General features: G+C 44.2%; 1 protein-coding gene across 5 annotated transcripts in view; it reads left to right on the plus strand.

The window, feature by feature from the left end:
* LOC114874727 (discoidin domain-containing receptor 2-like) overlaps positions 1-18,577 on the plus strand; it is a 161,815-nt gene that overhangs the window by 45,362 nt on the left and 97,876 nt on the right. For 4 of the 5 annotated variants that reach the window (XR_003789134.2, XM_029184302.2, XM_029184311.2 and 1 more), the window contains exon 3: positions 10,313-10,457. The exons of the other annotated variant lie outside the window; for it this stretch is intronic. The gene's annotated coding sequence lies outside the window, so the exon portion shown is untranslated. The remainder of the gene's footprint in view (positions 1-10,312; positions 10,458-18,577) is intronic. 5 annotated transcript variants of the gene reach the window in all.

Consider the following 18,577-nt stretch of genomic DNA (forward strand, 5'->3'; position numbering starts at 1 on the left):
GGTGGCTAAGAAAAAAGGAAACAAGCGGCGAGACGCTTGCTTTCGGTGCACCGCACGAGAAACACGCGACTCTTATATTTTTCGTCTTGGAAACATGTTAGCCTATGGGGAAAACGTATTTTGTTTGCATGATTATGGAAATGTCGAGCTTTCTTCTCACGCAATATTCTACTAAGCCGAGTATAATGAAATTTTATTTTTATTCATAAATAGATCATACGGGGTACAATTTTACCTCGTATCATTTCTTCACGCGCGACAAATATTCAGCCAAGCGTGATTCTCATTAATAACGAGATTACGCGCTTTACAAAAGCAACCTCTTACACCGGTGGCGAAACACTCGCGCGGACCTGTCAGCGAACGTATGGCTAAGCTTCGCGACGGGACATCGCGTGAATTATTATCGTGGACGTTGGTCCTTGCAGCAGGATTTTCAAATTCTCCAAACCGGGCGTTTTTCTCGTTGCGCGGAGAATTCGTTCCATTAAATCTGACGTTGCATCGTATAAACAAAAGGGAAGAATCCGTGGATGTCCCCCAGGCCCTTGGTGTCTTCCGTGCGTGCGAACACTGTGTGTACCGTGTACGCGTGTTGGACGGACAAATAAACGAGCGTAAGCAGGGTAAGGAGCCGTGTGCTAGTGTACGCGGCGGAATAAAACGGCCGCGGAGCTTTCCCAAGTGGCATGCGGGATCCGTCAGGGGTATTCAAATATACAGACTGGTATTATTTACGAGCGCTGGATACACGGGGTGCCTTGAATTCTCCTTCTTCTTCTTCGTAAAAAACAACACGTGTCCCGGCTCCCTTCTCGCTCGTCCCTCGACCGTGCTGATTCGAAACGATTTCTTCGGAAATTCCGTGCGGAATTTGAATTTAGAGATGACACTAGCTGCTTTTAATAGAGATCCTCTGAAAAAGTATAATAGACAGGTCGATTTATCGATTGGGTTAATCCTATTGAAAGTTTTATTGTGCCAGGCTTTCAAAAGCGCGAGAACGATTTACAAGCACAGCTGATATGACGGCGGCAAACAAAAATGCAATCGTGAAATATGTCCACTATTATTTTTCCCCGCGTATTTGTTCACAATCTACGTAGAACCGGTTAACCAGCAACGACTGCAACGATAGAGTTTAAACTCTAAACGCTGGGTCATTTGTTTCGATCGCGAGGCTCGTGAAGCCGGTGTTTTTTCACGTCGTTCGAAGAGAAGAGACGGGTTGGTTCGACGAGCCACAAGCTCGCCATTTAATTTTCTGACTGACGTCAGTTTACCCGGCCACCGTTGGCATCCGCCCGGTTCTTCTGCTTGAAAACTCGCATAAATATTCGACTATTTGTTTGGTCGATGTTAAGGAGAGAACGCAGCACACGTCCAGACGTGCATCGAGGCTCGTGTCCTGTTAACTCGAGGTTTACGCTCGAAGCACGTTGCTTCGTGGAAAGACGAATCGAGGGGCATCCTTTAAGTACCGTGAAACACAGGAAGACGGACAGGACACTTTCCAGAAGGATTCGTGCTACCGAAAACTTTCTGGATAAATAGCGTTTCGTAACCCACACGTGATGTAGGAACAGACAGGAAGGAAAGGATGTCGATTTTCTCCTTGAAGGGTACTTGAGTTTTAACCCCTTCGCCTATGATTTTTTCGATAGTTTAGTCAGACACAGCTAACTATTTATTGCTGCAATTTTAAAACAAATAAAGAAAAATAAAATATCATGCATCAACGATCCTTGACTGAGCAAATTATAATAATAATTAAATTCAAAATTCAATTATACTAAAAATATCAACCAAATTTAACACATTTGAAATGTAAATTGCGTCACAAGTATGACACGATGTTGTAGGGCAAGGGGTTAATGTGCACTTACCTTTTTCGAGCAGAGTTAAGTAATACATTGCAAATTCATAGAAATTAACCCTTTTTCCTACAACATCGTGTCATACTTTCATTAATTGTGTCGTGTTTCATTAATTTTTATTCGTCTTAAAATTAAAGCAATGAATAGTTAGTTCTGACTGACGCGACTATCGAATAAATCATAGGCAAAGGGGTTAAAACTTAATGAAAGCAATTTACAGAGATAAAAATAATATTAATTAACCGAATCTGGAACGAACTGGAAATGAACATATTAAATCATATCAAATCTCTACGAATGACACTGGCGACAACCCTAATCGAATCAGCGTTAACTCCAGCCGACAGTCGTTTCTCTTAGACAAAGACCGTTCTGCTATTCGCTGGCCGTTCGACAGCGGGCAATAATTAAACGTGCAGCGTAAGTCAGGAGATTAAATAACGAACGGTTCTCCCTTCTTAACCCTGCATCGGAAACACCCTAGGCGAACGTACGAAGAGGGTGTGTCCGTGGCGGTACACCCTTCACCTTGGTGAATTGGAACGAGCGAGCTGTTTAAGTGGCGGAGCAGAACGGGCGAATCTCCATCCGTTGGCCGTCAGCGCGGCGAAATTTCAATAAGCCAATTCGGATAATGGATTGGCACGTACGTGCGTGTGCGTGCGTGTACTTGTACGGCTGGCCACGTCGAAAGTGCAACGTATTGTCTGAATCTCGATTCGTTTCGTTCTCTCGTCGAGGGTGAACGAGAGAGGGTGCAAGTGAGAGAGAGAGTCCCGGTGCGCCGCGAAACTCCGAGTGGACCGCTGTTTCTGACGTGGGTGCAACCGAGCTTCGTAAATACTTCTCTCGACATTCGTTACACGTCCTGTTTATTGGTTCCGGCAAATTGTTCCTGAACCGAGCACGGAAATTCGAGATGCCCGTGAAGAGGCACGAGTCAAAGAGAAAGGAAGAGGAAAAAATGAGAGACAGAGAGAAAGATCGAAACATCAGGGTGTACGTAGTAAACGCTAGTCGACCGCGATCGACCCGATGATGGGTTGTCGTGATTTCGGCCAGGGTTCGCGAAAATTATGGCCAGCTGAATACTGGTTACGAAGACCGATTGTCGGTGGAGCGAATGAAAGAGAAAGAGAAGGTAAAGATGAGTTATACAAATCAAGGTGAACCAGTGGCGTTAGATACACCTGGAGGAGAGGATACGAAGGTATTTCAGCCTCGGGGTGGCTGTTATTATTTGACCAGCGTGTACGTACGAAGGTAACCTCATTTTTTGAATCGCGAGCCACGATCGACCCGTGTAAATTATTAAACAGCTCAGCTTTTACGTAGATTTATCGACGATCCTTGATTGCAAAGGTTCGAAGTGATGTTCTCGTTAGAAGAGCATTAATTCTATACTCCTTTGGTAAAGGTCTTCTCGATCATGCGGACGATTTCGTAGGAGTCGATGGCAATTGATCGGTATTTTATACCTGTACACGGTTTTATTCATAACTCAGGTAATTTAAAAAATTTTTTTACACTTCATGCAGCAAAACAGTACAAAAGAGGAATTTCGATTTTTCCAAATCGATAAACCCGAATACCCCCCATAAACCGTGAATTTCATCGACGCTGTGGCCATGTCCGGCTCGCAAATAATTCGTACTTTGCATACAGAGTGTTCGTTCGCGTTGTTTTTTTCCCGATTGGACAGGGTATTTATGTAAATGGTGAAAGTATTTAATGAATAATGTAAACAACGTTAACCGCGCGATTGGTGGCGAGCGAGTTTTTCAAAATTCCTCCAGCGTACCGGTCAATTTTCATAATTAAAACGAGCCTGCCTCGATTCCGTCGAATTTCCTCCGGTCCGTTCCGGCGCGTTTCGATCGCGCGATGAAAGAGGATAGAAAAAAGTGAGGCGAACGGGTTGGCAAGTCAAGCCCTTAAGCGCGCCTCGAGCCGGGTGCTCGATTTGCATACGAGATGAAACGAAACACGTCGAGGAGACACCGTGCGGAGGGCGTTTAACAGGTAATGCCGAGGTTTAAACCGTAAACACGCTGTTCGTCGCGCGCCGAGGCGTCCGCCTCGAGTGTCGCCCGCGCTTTGCTTCCCGCGTGACTTCGTAAAAATTTTCACGTAGAAGTACACTTGAACGATCGAGGCGTCCGTAAGGCGCGCAATTTATTCGAATCCCCGCTCGAAGTCACCCACGCGAGAACGGATTTCCGTTTTCCAATAAAATCTCCGTTCGTACGCCGGCTTTATGCCCGTCGACCTCTCCAGCTTCCTCTCCCTCGTGCGCAAACAACATCAAACTCGCGGGGAAAACATTGCAGAGGCGAGCGGTAATACTTTCCTATCGACCACGCTTAAAACCGGCGTACATACACGATAAATAGGCGAGTTTATTTTGCACCTGGCTGAGCCGATGCACATCTTGCCCGCTTGCTATTTTCTTAACGTGTTTACCGGACGGTTGTACACCTACGATACCGACAGATCGATACACGGCTACACAGATAGCCGGAGATAAACGCGAATATTATACAGCGTTAAATATACAGGATGTACAAATATTGAATGCAAAATATTGGGTAAAACGTTATTTAATTAACCAGGCATCGTTCAATGAAGGGACAACAAAATTACGTGGACGTTTGTTTGAATTGAGTTTCGGTGCAGTCGAGCGAATTTTCGAGGATGCTGCATCGATGAACCTTATAATTTAATATAAATATTCGTGAGAAAATTTATGCCTTGGTATATGGAAACTTGAAAATCTTCTGGTGGTTGGGCAGGCAGAAACCCCTGTATAAGCGTATTCCAATCCATTTCTCGTTCATCTTGTTATTTATTATCGGAACGTGACCTCTGGCTAGGTTTCCCTGAATGGGACAGGAAAATGGTCGAAAAAGGATTCGAACACCTTCTCACAGCGAGCTGGAGATTTAAGGACGTTGTAAAACAGGGAAACACGTTGTCCTATCTAGGAAGCTGTCCTTTTGACCGGGTTTTCTCTTCCCATCGCCAGCACGAAGTCAAAAGAAAAATGTTTCTTCGAAGGACAAAAGTTTCTACCATTGACACAGTGACCCGCTGCGGCTCGAGTCGCTTCTTCGTCGATTGTAAACGTTCCTCCACGGTAGCCGAGATTTACAGCGACCATAAATTACCCCAAGTACACGTTGAGCATCTAACGAGGGAGGAAGTCTCAATAAGGGCTGATTTTTTCCAAGTAGCAACCAGTGTAATCAGATCAGACACTGAAGAAGATCCTGCAAAAAAGGGAGTTGTAAAAAAAAATCGGCTGGATTATCAAACGAGATCTGTCCATAGAGAAAGTTTTGAGAGAATAACGCGAGGGATGAGAAGATTTTTTAAGGAAAACCACAAAATTGTAACTAATATTTCTTCCTGCAGTCTACTGATGAAAAATTCATAGTATCCTGAATAAAGAGAGCGAAGAATTTTCTTTTTCTTCACTGAAGCAACCCTAAAGTCGGCATAGTTCCATTTATTGCTTTATTGCCCTGAAATTTCACGGTTCCAACGTTCAGAAACATGGTAAGAAAAAATTGCTCCTCCTCCATTTGGAACTTTCCATTGTCGCCAGAGTTCTAATCGCGTTTCAAATGAACCATCGTACCGATTCGTCCCATCGACACACTGACCTTGTCAATGTTGGAGGCAGGACTTGGTCCCTGGCGGCGATAGCCAATGTTGAACGCGGTAGCGAAGATTTACGGACGTCATAAAGCTGTGAAAACGGTTAGCGCGGGGTAAGTTCGGTCGACGGGGCGGTTTTATTCCCGCCATACGTTCGTCGCTGTATTCGTAGCAGGGAAATATGCTAAAGTAACAATGAAACGCGCGGTTTCAGGGGTCCGGGGTTGTTTCGTGTCCCTGCCTTTTGTTTTTCGTTACTTGCACGTGTAACAATTCTTTTTCATAAATAAGAGGGAGCTTAGGTTGCTGGATAAATGGGATGGATGGGAGGGTTGTCGTCAGAGACGTTCTTGATATTCTTTTTTTTTTGTAAGTTTCGAGGGTGCGAAATATTTATTTGAAACATTTGTAATGCAATATATTTTTATAAAATTTCAACTACGATTTTCTGGCTTGCTAAGATACGTTGAATGCTTGCCAAAGAATCCGTTTCGTTACGTACATACGTCTTCTTATCATTCCAACATAAACATCCCAAACTGAGCACACTCGGTATTCCTCTTTTTCTTTACCCAACGTTTCCTCTCGCAATACCAAATATTCCGAGATGTTCGCAATTTATTAAAAAGGAAGAACGTTGACAAAGTCAGCCATGAATTGAACACGACTTCCTTTCGAAAGAAGAAAAAAGGTTAATCATTCATTGTCATGGTAGGTACAAGGGAAATGATTAATTCAGGATAATACTTAACGTTGATATTTTCAATTATCGAACCCATTTAGAATTTCTGTGTCTCGGTGACCATTCGATTACGCAAATAGCACCGGTTTTTATCTAATCACCGAGGTTAAGCAAATAAACCCGTCGGGCATGGCACTTAACGAATTTCCTGTTTTTCCTACTGATATGCGAATGCTTTGTCTGTTCAACAGTTCAGTTAGAATGGGAATAGAAAAATCATATTCTGAATACCGAGGAACAATAATTTCTAATTAGCCCTAATTAAACCATCTTCTTACACAAACTAATTTTCAATTAACCCCATTATCATACACCTGTTTCTTGCATCTTCTCCAAATACTTAAACATATTTCAATACACAATATTAATTTCTAATACATGTCCTACGTTTTTAAATATGCAAAAGCCATCATGTTCCGCGAATTAATTTTCAATTTACCCCCTATCACACGCCCACAATTCCTATCCTCTTCAAATACTTAAAAACCATCACCGGTATCTCTCTACCAATTTTCTCTTATTATTACCAGCATCAACATCACCACGGTTCTCAGCATAAACACAGGACATTCTCGAACGACCCGACTACTCCATTTACCGAAATGCGAACCAGGTGAGATGCAGAGCGTGGAAGAAACGGTGAACGTTCTCCGCGATGATTTTTTTTTTCCCCCCTGTTAATGAAGCTGTCCCCCGACCCTGTGGTAAACGACGAGGCATTAGCGAGCACGCTCGGTTAGCCACGGTAGCGAGCTTCTCTCTTTCGCTTGTACAACACCGCAATTACAATAAACCGGCAGGGTCTTGCTACCAGCAGGCCAACCACCGTCTGTCGACGTACCACCTTCCGCTCTTCCTTTCTCTCGAATCACCGTGTTCTCGTAGGTCGAACGCAAGGTTCTAGCTAGGCAATGCTGGGTCGAGGCTTAAATTAAATCCGGCTAATGTAACCGTCGGGTATATTAGATCTCTTGTCTGCGGGCGTATGTCCTTCCCCTTTTGCAGGCGCAGCCACGATTGGTTCGCGACAGACAAACCCTTGGAAGAGGTAGACGAAAGGACTCTCTGAGAGAATATCTGATCTTCTTCGTGGATGGTGCGATAAAAGGCCACTACACATCGACATAATTAGGATTTTTGTCTGAGGAGAAAGGATAGATTCTTCCATTCTGATAGAAGTATCAAGTGTTTGTTTATTTAAAAAAAATGAATTCATACACGAAAGGTTTAATTTGTATCTTCGGACTTTTTTTCCATCGAGCGTGTTTGTCGTGAAAGGGCGAAGAAGAGGAACGGCGAGGCTTTCCTTGCCCCTTTTCACTCGTATCCCTATGTCGACGACGTTTGCAGTAGGGAAATTACCAGCTTCAAAAGACCTTCCCGCTTATTCTGTGGCTAATTTCTGCTTTGAAGCTTTGTTACGAACGCGCCACGCGTACATAGCTTGCACCTCGTCGAACGAGTCCTCGCGAAAGGATAACCAAAGAGAAGGAAACGGAGATGAAGGGCGATCAAAGGGAATCCGGCGAACGCCGCGGCGCGACGTTGTCTCCCAGCATCGGATGACTCGTGATCGAATCGCTAATTAGTCCTCGGCGAGGAACTCTTTGCTAGGGGGGATGCTTCTCGACCCCCATAGCCGGTAATGCATTCGGATCGAGTAAATCTGCTTTAAGACTCGTCGCGTCGCGCAAATTGGAACTTTCCTCGAGCAAAGTTTCAACGAACAACCAGCTTGGTTTACCGTAAATTCCTTTCTAATCGGTGTTAACTCTTTAGCAGAACTCTTTTAGAAGGAAAATTTTAATTTTAAAATATTTCACAAAGACCAACGATCAACTATCTCGGTTGTAACGAGCAGAACGAAAGAACTCTGATAAGTAATAAGGTTGAATCATCGCGGTGCTATCAATTCTTAATACTTGTCGGCTTGTTATACTCTTCCGCGAGGAGAAAGGGCTCCATGGTGTACTCTAGGGCGCCATAAACATTAATCCGAATCTGGATGGTTCGCGGTGGCCCAGGCAGCCGCGATCGAGCGAGTCGAAGCTCGAAAGTGACAAGACACAATATCTCACGATTCTCGCAATTTTATGGGCCTTCGGGACCACGATAACGATAAATTCTCGTGCACGATGACGCCTCGAGAATCGATCAGTCCCTGGATTAAGAATCCCGCTTCGAATCGGCTGACTAATGTCAGCCTCTTTGCTTTTCACTCGCCTGTATTATTCATGATTTACATTCAATCGTCCAGATTAGCTGTTAGAATCTTGGCGACCCCTTATGGCTTCGCCACCCTTCGATACGAGGGTTAAACGAAGAAGGTTTTTGAGAATTGACAAGCTTACAATCAGCAGTTAAGTGAAAAACAAGGGATGCTTTTGCTTTCATTAAACTTTTCCAACCCTAAGTAGATTAAAATCTTTTAATATCTCGTTAGAGATTCTTTTAATTTCGATACGGGGTATTCGTTCTCCTAAATCCTTTCGCACAAGCATCGTAAATCGATTCATAGTCACGGTGAAAGACGTGAAAGGTAAAGCAACAGCACCTAGGAATAAGGCAAAGCCGACAGGTGTATCGCTAAAGGTGCGACAATGCAAAATTCAATCGAGAAAACGTTCCTGGACGATTCTAGTCGACTCGGTCCGGCGTGGTCCGTTTAATTTCAATGGTTGCAAAATTGGCCGCAAATCGATCGCGGCTCGTCGACCGGGATTTCGGTCGATCGTCGAAAACAGAGGTAGTGACCGGCTCGATGAAGCGTACACGGAGGTATACGCGACGTAAGTCCGGCCGCTTAATTAAGCGTGCGCGCGTGTACGCGGCTGCCAGCCCACCCCCGCCTGCTACAGCGTGGGGTGGAAAAAAGATCAATAAAATCCCTAGTCTACGGGCGACCGCATTCATCGGCCACCCCATTTCTACAACATATTTTGCAACCTCACCCCAACCTGGCCTTGCCTCTCGCCCCCACCGTCCCCCGACCTTTCGAACAGTGTACGATAACTGGACAGAACCCAAATTTTCAATTAATTTCACTAATGTGGCAATAACAATTACAAGTTATAGAGTTCTTATAAATCCATAAAGATGAAAAAGAAATGAAATTTTCAGGATAAAGAACATTCCTTGCCAAAGAAGGAATCATGCAAATAACAACCATACTATTTGACACATATTTTTTCTCTGCCATCGTTCATATAGAAGAGGTAAAAACAACCCTCCTGAAACCTATCTATTTCCCATCATTTCCCACATTTTCAAATGATGCAAAACGATTTAAAAATACCTCCCTTTCATTTCCAATAAATATCGAGCAACTAAAAAAAAAATATATTCATTCGAATGTGATTTCGAGGGCGAAAAACATAGGAACAAGGTTTAGTCGAGCAAGTCCGTATCTGTGGGAAGGCTATGCGCTCGCGCGCGGCGAACCTCCCTCTTTAGCAGCCCCACGTGCTCGTTTCACCCCCTCCGGTGTTGGACAGAGGGAGGTGAAGGCCCGTAGCCGAGAACGAGTTTGCAAGACCGCCACTAGGTGGCAATATAACACGAGGAAGGGAGACGCGGCGAGATTGAACGTTTCGTTTGGAGTGAGCGAGAAGGCAACACGTAACTGGTCCCCCCCCTCTCTCTTTTCCTCCCTCTAAGCCGAGCCGCTTCTCTCCTTCGAGCAAGTCGAGGTTCTCGTCAGCCTGTCAGTTTGTGCCGTGGCGCCGTGACGGTATGGTTGTTGCTTGGTATGTTGTTTACGTTCGATCGTACAGCTCGCGAAACGTGTTTCGTATTCAATGGGGACCTTGTTATTCCAACCCATCGTAGCGATCGAGGCTAACGCGAGGATTAATATCAGTGATTAAGTTTTATTTATTTCGAGTGACTGGAGAACGCGTGTGATCGTTTCCTTGTACAGCAATTAGTTTTTTAGTAGACCAACGTATATATATATATACAGTGCGTTTTTTAATCGTGCAACGTGCCAGATAAATAAAAGGTGTTCGAACGAAGGTGTGCATTGATTTTGCAGTTCGAACGCGCGCCTCCACGGAGACCGGAGAAAAGGCGGGAAGAGAAGGCTGGCTGTGATCCATGATTTCTTACGTGCTGTTCGGAGTGCGCGAGTTCTATGCCTGATCGACGCCGGTGCTGTTGTACGCGGTTCGATAGTTAAGGTAGGACAATTTCATCGTCTTTTTATCTACGACCGTGGGAGAGAAACGCGTGACACCGCGGGCATTTAAGCGACGCCACGTGAAACGGAGCGCCGGAACGCTCGATCCGCGAATCAATGGGCTACCATGGGTATCATTGTGCGGAGTAATACCGATATATCTGATCGTGATAATACTGGGTGAAGTTTGGTGAAAATTCTGAGTCCTTCGAGTTAAAAAAAAAGGAAAGAAGAAAAAATTTTAATAGCGTGCATCTTTATCCGCTTACTCCGTTTCTTATCGCATCTATAAAGGATAAATCAATCGATCGATTCAACTGGATTCTCCGACGTGTTTCTGTAACTTCTTTAAAATCTTCTTAACTCCGGTAAACGGGAAGTGGAAAAGGCTGGAAAGAGGATATAATCTCGATCGTGGAGTGTATCATTGATCAGTTGGTGCCGAGCCACCCTTAATCCGACTTATTGTTAGAAAGCCGTCGGCCGCCGGCTGAAATCAGATTTCGTTCATCGTTCAGCGTCGCTCGAGTCGGCGTCGAGTGACATTTTCACGGTTTTCGGTCGCACGATCGGGATAACATCGATTAATCCTTCCTGAGCTCCACTTTCGAGTCGAAGGAACGACGGAGGACGGGAAGAGAGAATAAGGTGGATTAGCGAGAAGAGACCCTCGAAGGGGTCCCGGTTGGCACGCGAATAGAAACGAGGGGACAAATGAAATTTTCGTCGTGGCAAATTGTCCGAAAGCGATGCGCCGCAGAAATCAGCCCGACGATTAACAGAGGGAGGAGGGATCTCTTAAGACTTGCTAATTTCCTGGACCGGCTCGTTCAGCGAGGGGAAACGGTAATATCGAGAAGGAGAGACCATCCATTAGCGGAGTGATCTATTTGCTGCTGCCTCGGTAAATCTCCCGAATCGAGACGTGAACTGCTTCCCGAACGGTTCTTTCGACGGCCCTTGGGATACGCTTCTCACGTTCCTCGGTTAGCTGGCGAAATGACGCAACAGGCAATGATAGACGAAAGAGAAAGGTCCACGAACGGAATTGGAAATGGTCCAACGGCAAGTCGAATTCGCGAAAATCCTCGAACGTTTCCTTTCGCGACGCGGAAATCTTGGAAATCAAGAGATCTCTGTTTCTAGCCACGTTCGGACGTGATACGCTAGTTCACTAGTTATTAAAATTGAGTCCAATTTCATTTAAAAAAAAAATAGTATTAGACATTTTAAATTTACCATTTTATTAGATTGGTGAGATAATTTTTATAAATCGAAAATTATTGATAATTTCATCAAAATATTTCTTACGGACATAGGCTTCAATTTTGAATACTGTTAGAAATCCGACACTTTATATGTAACGATCTAATATTTGATCGCGAAGTTTCGAGTTCGTAAAACGATGCGAATAGTCGGTATCCGTCGGGGCCGGTCACATCCGATTTCAGTGGATTTAAACGCAGCCAGGAAAGTAGGTTTTGAATATTGATGAACTAGGTATGAATATATTCATAAGGCTAACAGTTTATTTCTGCAGTCGAGTCGATTCGTTTCCCATTGATCAATCGTCGGCAAGTACGTGGAAGGTTTCCTCTCCTCCGCTAAAATTGTAACGATTAATATTCTTGGGTACCTGTTACCCGTGTACCTCGTCAAAGTTCCTTCAACAAAATCAAGCGTGCCTTTAGAACATCGTAACTCGTTTGATTCTCTGGAACCTTGATGATTTCGTCCGCGTTGATGTCTCTTCCATGCTGTTTGTTTCACGTCGCGCACGTTCGACCTTTCGCTCGGGACCGGCAAGGCGTCTTCATTAGAGCAGAGACGAACATCGTACGAAGTTTTTACGAGATCTCTTCTTCTCTTCTGTGGTTTGTCGGTCGAAAACGGCACGCGTCGTAATTTATCGTCTGGTACGTTATTAATAACCGTGACGACAGTGGTCGGAAAGCGTGGATATTCGAATCGATGAGTTTCACTGGGCTCGTTGCGAGTGTCGTAGTTGAAATAATCGAAATGTTAATTATTCATTTGCATAATTAACGCGAACCGGCGGCATGCCGTGAGTGGTCCCACATGCCATCGAAGATTAACGGTAGCCCTGGCCCACCCTATGTTGACGTTCATTTTGAATATTAACTCCTTGGAAATGAACGCGAAATTCAACGAGCTTCGCCGAATTGCACGCATCCGATGCTTATGAATTTTCAACGATTACCGAAAGGCTGTACACTACCGAACAAAATTACATTTCGTCAAACGTTGGGTGAAACGAATTTTCTATTTGATAAAATATGATAAATTTGGTTTTCGTGCGTCGTCGAAACACTCTGATTGATTTTATATAGTAATGTTTCAAAAGGTTATTCGCTTAATTTGACATTGAAATTCATAAATTGTCCGAATACATAAACGTACAGTGAGAGGCAAAAATAAGTAGATACTGTTCAAAATAGGATACCTCGGTTAAATTTGGACTAAATAACTTGAGGTTTTTTGAGAAGCTATAAAAATTAATTCACTAAAATAATTCACTATTTTTTTTCACGATTTCAACAATTGTAATTTTTTAAACCGATCAAAATACATATTTTTGCCTCCCACTGTATATGTTTTATAAATGATGAAATACTTTTGAACGATACCTAATGTAAATTGACGGGAATGGAATGGCGTTCCGACACCGTCGATAAAAATCGACACGGAAATTGAACGCGATCGTTGCGCAAAAGGGAAGAATATATTTTTCTGAACGTCGGTCGAGTGTAATTCTCTCTCTTTGTGTCCGTCTCTCCTTTGTCTTCGGTTCCAATTAAGATTCTAGAGAGGTTCGCGTGGCAGAGGTCGTTTAAATTCCCATTTTTCTGGCAACCTTTAAGGGCGACCTACGTCCCCGGGAATCGATCGGCGAGAATCGAGCCTTCACTTTCGCCGGTTAGCGTAAATTGACCCGCTCGTTTACGGTCAATTTCCGAAAAAAAATCTCGCGTTTCTAGCCGACGCGAGCTAGAGCAACCCCCGAGACGTCTGGACGCCATTACTTCTTTCGGCTACATTTCCTTCCTCGACGCACGCTCGATATGACAAGCGGGCCAACAATTGGCCGCGTAAATCTTCCTCGTTTCGCTTGGAAGCGTATCTATTTCTGCAGTTACACGCTCGCAATTCGTTACACGCCTCGTGAAAGATACTCGTGTCATCTGTTCGATTTATCCGATAACTTTAAGTAATAGTATGGTTAATTTGATTCTTGTAAGGGTAGTTTTGCTCAGGACGATTGATTCTGTTTTGACTTATGACGGTACTTTCATGTATTTTTAAATTTCTTTTAAGAAATACTACTGTCGTTAGTAATTAAGGATTACATTGAAATAAAAATAATTTTATAAAATCATCTAAATCAGAATGCAAATTACATTTATCCAATAATTTAACTGCTCTACTCAATCTCTCGACAAATTTCTGCCTATCTATCCTCGATCACAAGAAGCAGCCCCTGACATATTCACCCCTACGTTGAAGATAACAAATGCAACCACTCTAGAAGCACTGTCGTTCTTTTCACCGAGCGTGTGCAAGTTTTCCCAAGGATAGAAATTCCGCTCTAACGGTGGTTTCCCAAGGGGGTGGTCGTATCGCACGCGTCACTTGCGACGTCAGGCGTAAATCGTTCACGGTCAATTTCCGAAAAGATCCACGGGACGCGTGGTTCGAGTGGCTTCTTTCTCAAGCGTCACCGTCGCCGTCGTCGAAAACACGAAAACGAAACAGCGGGCGGCCTGTGGGCACGATGATGGGCCCGCGTCAACGAGAATATATCAGCCAGCTGCCGGCACGGACGAATTCAAAGGCAGTTGGGGGTCCCTGCACCTGATTGCAGGACATCCATCTAGCATCCCCCCTCCTCTCGACAGAAGGTGTAGAAACTCCGCGGGATTTCGAAGCCCCTCGGTGCTCTGCTTCGCTGCACGTATGTACAACGGACACCAAGCGGATTGTAATGACTTTCTAATTGCGCGCCGCGACCGGGCTGATTTCGCGAAACGAAACAAGAGAGGGCGAATAGAAAGCGTCCCGACGCGTGTCCGCAACGGGGAGATCGGAAATTGATGGGTGAAATCGCGTCCGTATCATCCGTGCCCTCGACAATTGGCTAGTCATTAAACGCTTCGATTATCTTTCTATCCTTCCTTCTCGACGTCCTCGATAATCATAAAAGTCTACTAAAATTTCAATAGATCTCTCTATCAATCCACACAGAGACTCGTGAATTCGCAATCTCTTTGTCAAACGAACGGAATGTTTGACTTTTTGTCCCCCTTGTTAAATTCGACCTCTCTTGAACGTTATTGCTCATCCCCCGCCAGCGAGATCACGAACGAGCCCCAAAGCATAACTCTCGCTTAATAAAGTAAGAATGCCGGTTCGTGGGGGCGACCGCAAAAGCGGTCTAATCGTCGAAATATCACGGGAAAAGGGTTGGGCCGTTTGCGAGAGCAACAATTAGCGGCGATTTCTGCGACCCGGTCATTTGTCACCGACTGATTTCAAGCGGTTTTAATCGTTTCTGCGCCGGAACGTTCGCAGACGATTCTTTACGCGTGCCACGATATCGATTCACCGTTCCGAGTTAAACCGATCGTAAATTCGAATGGCTTAAAGTTAACGTAACTGGCAAGGATACGGGAAAAGGATGAGAATACAGAGATAATATGAATAGGATGAAAAAGACGTCGCATTCAACAAGCTCGCGATTCGTGTTGCACCCAAGGTTGCCACCTTATTATAATATAAAACCTGAAGTATCATAAAGTACAACCGGTAGATAGAAAGAAGAAGAATCGACAAGATTTACATTTTTCAACAATTTTTATTTTATTCTTTCTTCTTCAGAACGTTTCTTTGCAACGTTTGAATTCTTATAGTATCCACCGGAAAGGTGTTTTCGAGAGATGGCAAGCTTGGTTGCACCCCATCGTGTATCTCGCTTCAATTTCAAGCGATAGCACGTTTGATCCATCTGTCCCAGTCTCCTTTCTTTTCTTCTTTTCGTGGTGTATCCTTGAAGGAAAACGCGCAGCAAGAGTAGGCAACATAGGGGGGGATAAAATATGCAGGACATAATGCTGCCTCCTGAGGGATACACCTGACGTAGCAAAGTCGCCGTGGCGGCTGTACCGAATATATCCACCCAAGGGATAAGCGGACCGGCCAATAACTCATTCTAAATACTTGTATGCTAATAACGAAGCCGCGTGGCAACGAAAATTTACTATTCCCAAGCGTTCACCATCCAGTACACACTCGTTTCTCCTCTCGGCGTCTGCCGTCTCTAACATTCGCGCTTCCATTTCGTTCTTTTCTCATGGCGCGGACCCGAGCTGTCCCCAACCATCGCCAACCCTACACGATTTCCAACCACCCTGGCACCACTGGAACCTCGAGTAACCGGCGTATTAGCTTTACATTATATCCGTTGGTAGAATTTATGCAACTGGCCCGTAATCCCGCGGAACCATAAAGTTCTCTATCTAGATCGTTTATCCGCGACACCTCCTCTTTCCACTTCGTTCGTTCGTCGCTCTCGAATCGCTTCTCCTATCTCCGAGTTTCTCTCGCTCTTTCATTGAATCCCTTACCCCGATGTTACGACCGCTCGAAGCGAGAACGAAATTGAAATCCTTCGGCTCGAATGACCCGCGAGAAACGTACTCGTCGACGATGCAACGAATGTGCAGAAATTACCGAAGTGTCTTCGATACGTTCTCTCGAGAGCTCCCGTCGTGATATTTATTTAAATTTAGAAGGATAACATTTCAGAAGTCAATTGACTTTATTACGAGTTCATGAATATTAATGAAGGAAATTGGGCTTTTGTGATAATTGATCCTATTTGCGTCGAAAGCAACTTAATCAATATATTTTCCCTTTAATTAATTTCAATTTATTTTATCTGACGAACCCAAGGAACGGGTTTCAGAAATGTGTCAGAGAGTGAAATATTTATGAGTGGATTAAGAGCAGGTGTTATAAGCGATTAAATCAAGTGAACGACATACTTAAATTCTTTTCTAAGAATTCTCTTTTCCATCCCCAGCATTTTTGTCGCTTTACATTCAGGCTGGACGTAAAAGTCGAGAGGATCTTCTAGTCGATCATTTCTTTTGTGTCGACTTTACGACCCTGCTGAATCACCGTTCGTTCCTCGCGATAGACAATTCCGTGCTCGATAAGATTATTAGAAACCATTGGCGAGTCGAGGAGTCAGGCTGAGCCTCGATCTCGGCCGGTCATCTATCAGAATGGAAACGTTCCATTCTGTCGGGAAGGAATCGAGGAAGCGTTGGGTGTCGGGTGTCCATTTCGCGCGTTCAAGAGCAAGACGTTCGGTGAAACGCGAACGTGGTGCGCGCATAATCGTAAATCAACCGGTGCAGGGTAATTACTTGAGAACGTGCGCTTTCGTGTTTGCTAAACAGTCGGGGGCAAGCGCGGGGACTGGCTCGCCGTAACGAGAAAAGTCCGGTCAATAAATTAATTAAACTGTCGTGACTTCGAAGCGGGAAATTGCCAGGGCTTGGCCAACGTAATGCGTTCGGTCCTGACCTCATTACCATTCGCGAAATCATAATCGTTTCGAAAATTGCGGAAAGCTTTTAGCCAAGCTGCCACTTCGAAGTTAGAGTGGCCGCTCGTGTTCGACCGGGCTTAGAACGGCTGCCACCTTTTGCTCGTCGTAAAATTTGAACGATCACGGAATAAACTCTTCGCTTCTCGGACGATTCAGAGAATCGTCTAATCTCTTTATATATTTTCAAATAGTTTTCCTCTTTCTCTGGTCAGCACTGGTACTTCTATAAATCCTTTCGTGAATGAAAAATGAAAGTAAAGAAATTAATTGATTCTGTCTACGGTATAGTAGTAAATAAAGAAACAAAAATTCGTAAAAAGGATCCGTATTCCTGTCGACCGAGACACGCTGTGTTTGCTCGCCGGAGGGTTCCAAAGTCGAGGAACAAACCAACCCGTTTATTAGCCTCGAGTAAAATTGCAAAGATATCGCACACTTTATCAACGGGATACATCGAGGCTCGCGTTAAAATTTCTCCGAGGTGTCAACGGCTTGCTGGGCCCTGTTAAGATTTTATGCAAATCGCGATGCATCAATTAGACGGTGTAAAAGGGAATAGTTCCTGTTTCGCCGAAAAATCGTGGATCGTTCGTTGGATGAAAGGAGAGGGAAAGAGAGGAGACGGCGGAACGAGTACGCGTGGCTAACAAGTCTCTTCCTTTGCGTCTCACTCTGAATGCCTCGCTAACGAGTCGGGTTGGTAAATTATTTTGTAAAAGGGGGGACGTTTTACGTGGCCCGCCGCAGTATCCGAGTTATAATTTCCGGCCTGGCGACTTTATAGAGCCGGTCGACTCGACGCGGATGCAATCTCTGGACATTACCTGTAAGCTGTGATCAATTCTATTGTACGATCGGTCAGTGAGTTTTCAATTTATCAAATTTTATGGTAATGAGTATTAAATTTCTCTAAATAGGATTTAAAAAGTGTAGGGAGTAAAATGAATTACAATTCAGTTAGGAAATATTGCAATTTATTAATTTGAAGATATGTATTCTTTTTTATAATAACAATCTCTGGAAAGATACAGTACTTCAAGCTCCTGGCTCATTATGTTAGGAAAAATCATTCTCTCGTATACAGTGGAAGAAATTACAACCTCGCCCTTTATAATCGAATTTCCGATCGGGACGAGCATTTAATCGTCTCGGAGTGTTCTTCAAGAACGTATCTCACGTAGCATCGTACCGTCAATTAGCGTCCCGTGGTGATTTTGCGGGGCTTTGAGTCGGTTTTATCGTCAAGGGAAGCTTCGACTCGATTTACTGCTACAGCTCGCCTCTTTTTTCCGCGTTCAACTTCTCTCCTCTCACGGTTTTACTTACTACCAACTTCCACGAAGATCTTATTTTACCTGGACTCCTGGCAAACGCTGTAATCGATGTATCTAAAAGAAACGAAAAGAAAAAAGCTATCATCAGATTCGTTAAACAGGAAAGAAGAAATCTTTTCATCCTTTTTATTAATTATACAAAATTTCAAAGGT

This window comes from Osmia bicornis, chromosome 5 (assembly GCF_907164935.1).
Source record: "Osmia bicornis bicornis chromosome 5, iOsmBic2.1, whole genome shotgun sequence".
NCBI lineage: Eukaryota > Metazoa > Arthropoda > Insecta > Hymenoptera > Megachilidae > Osmia > Osmia bicornis.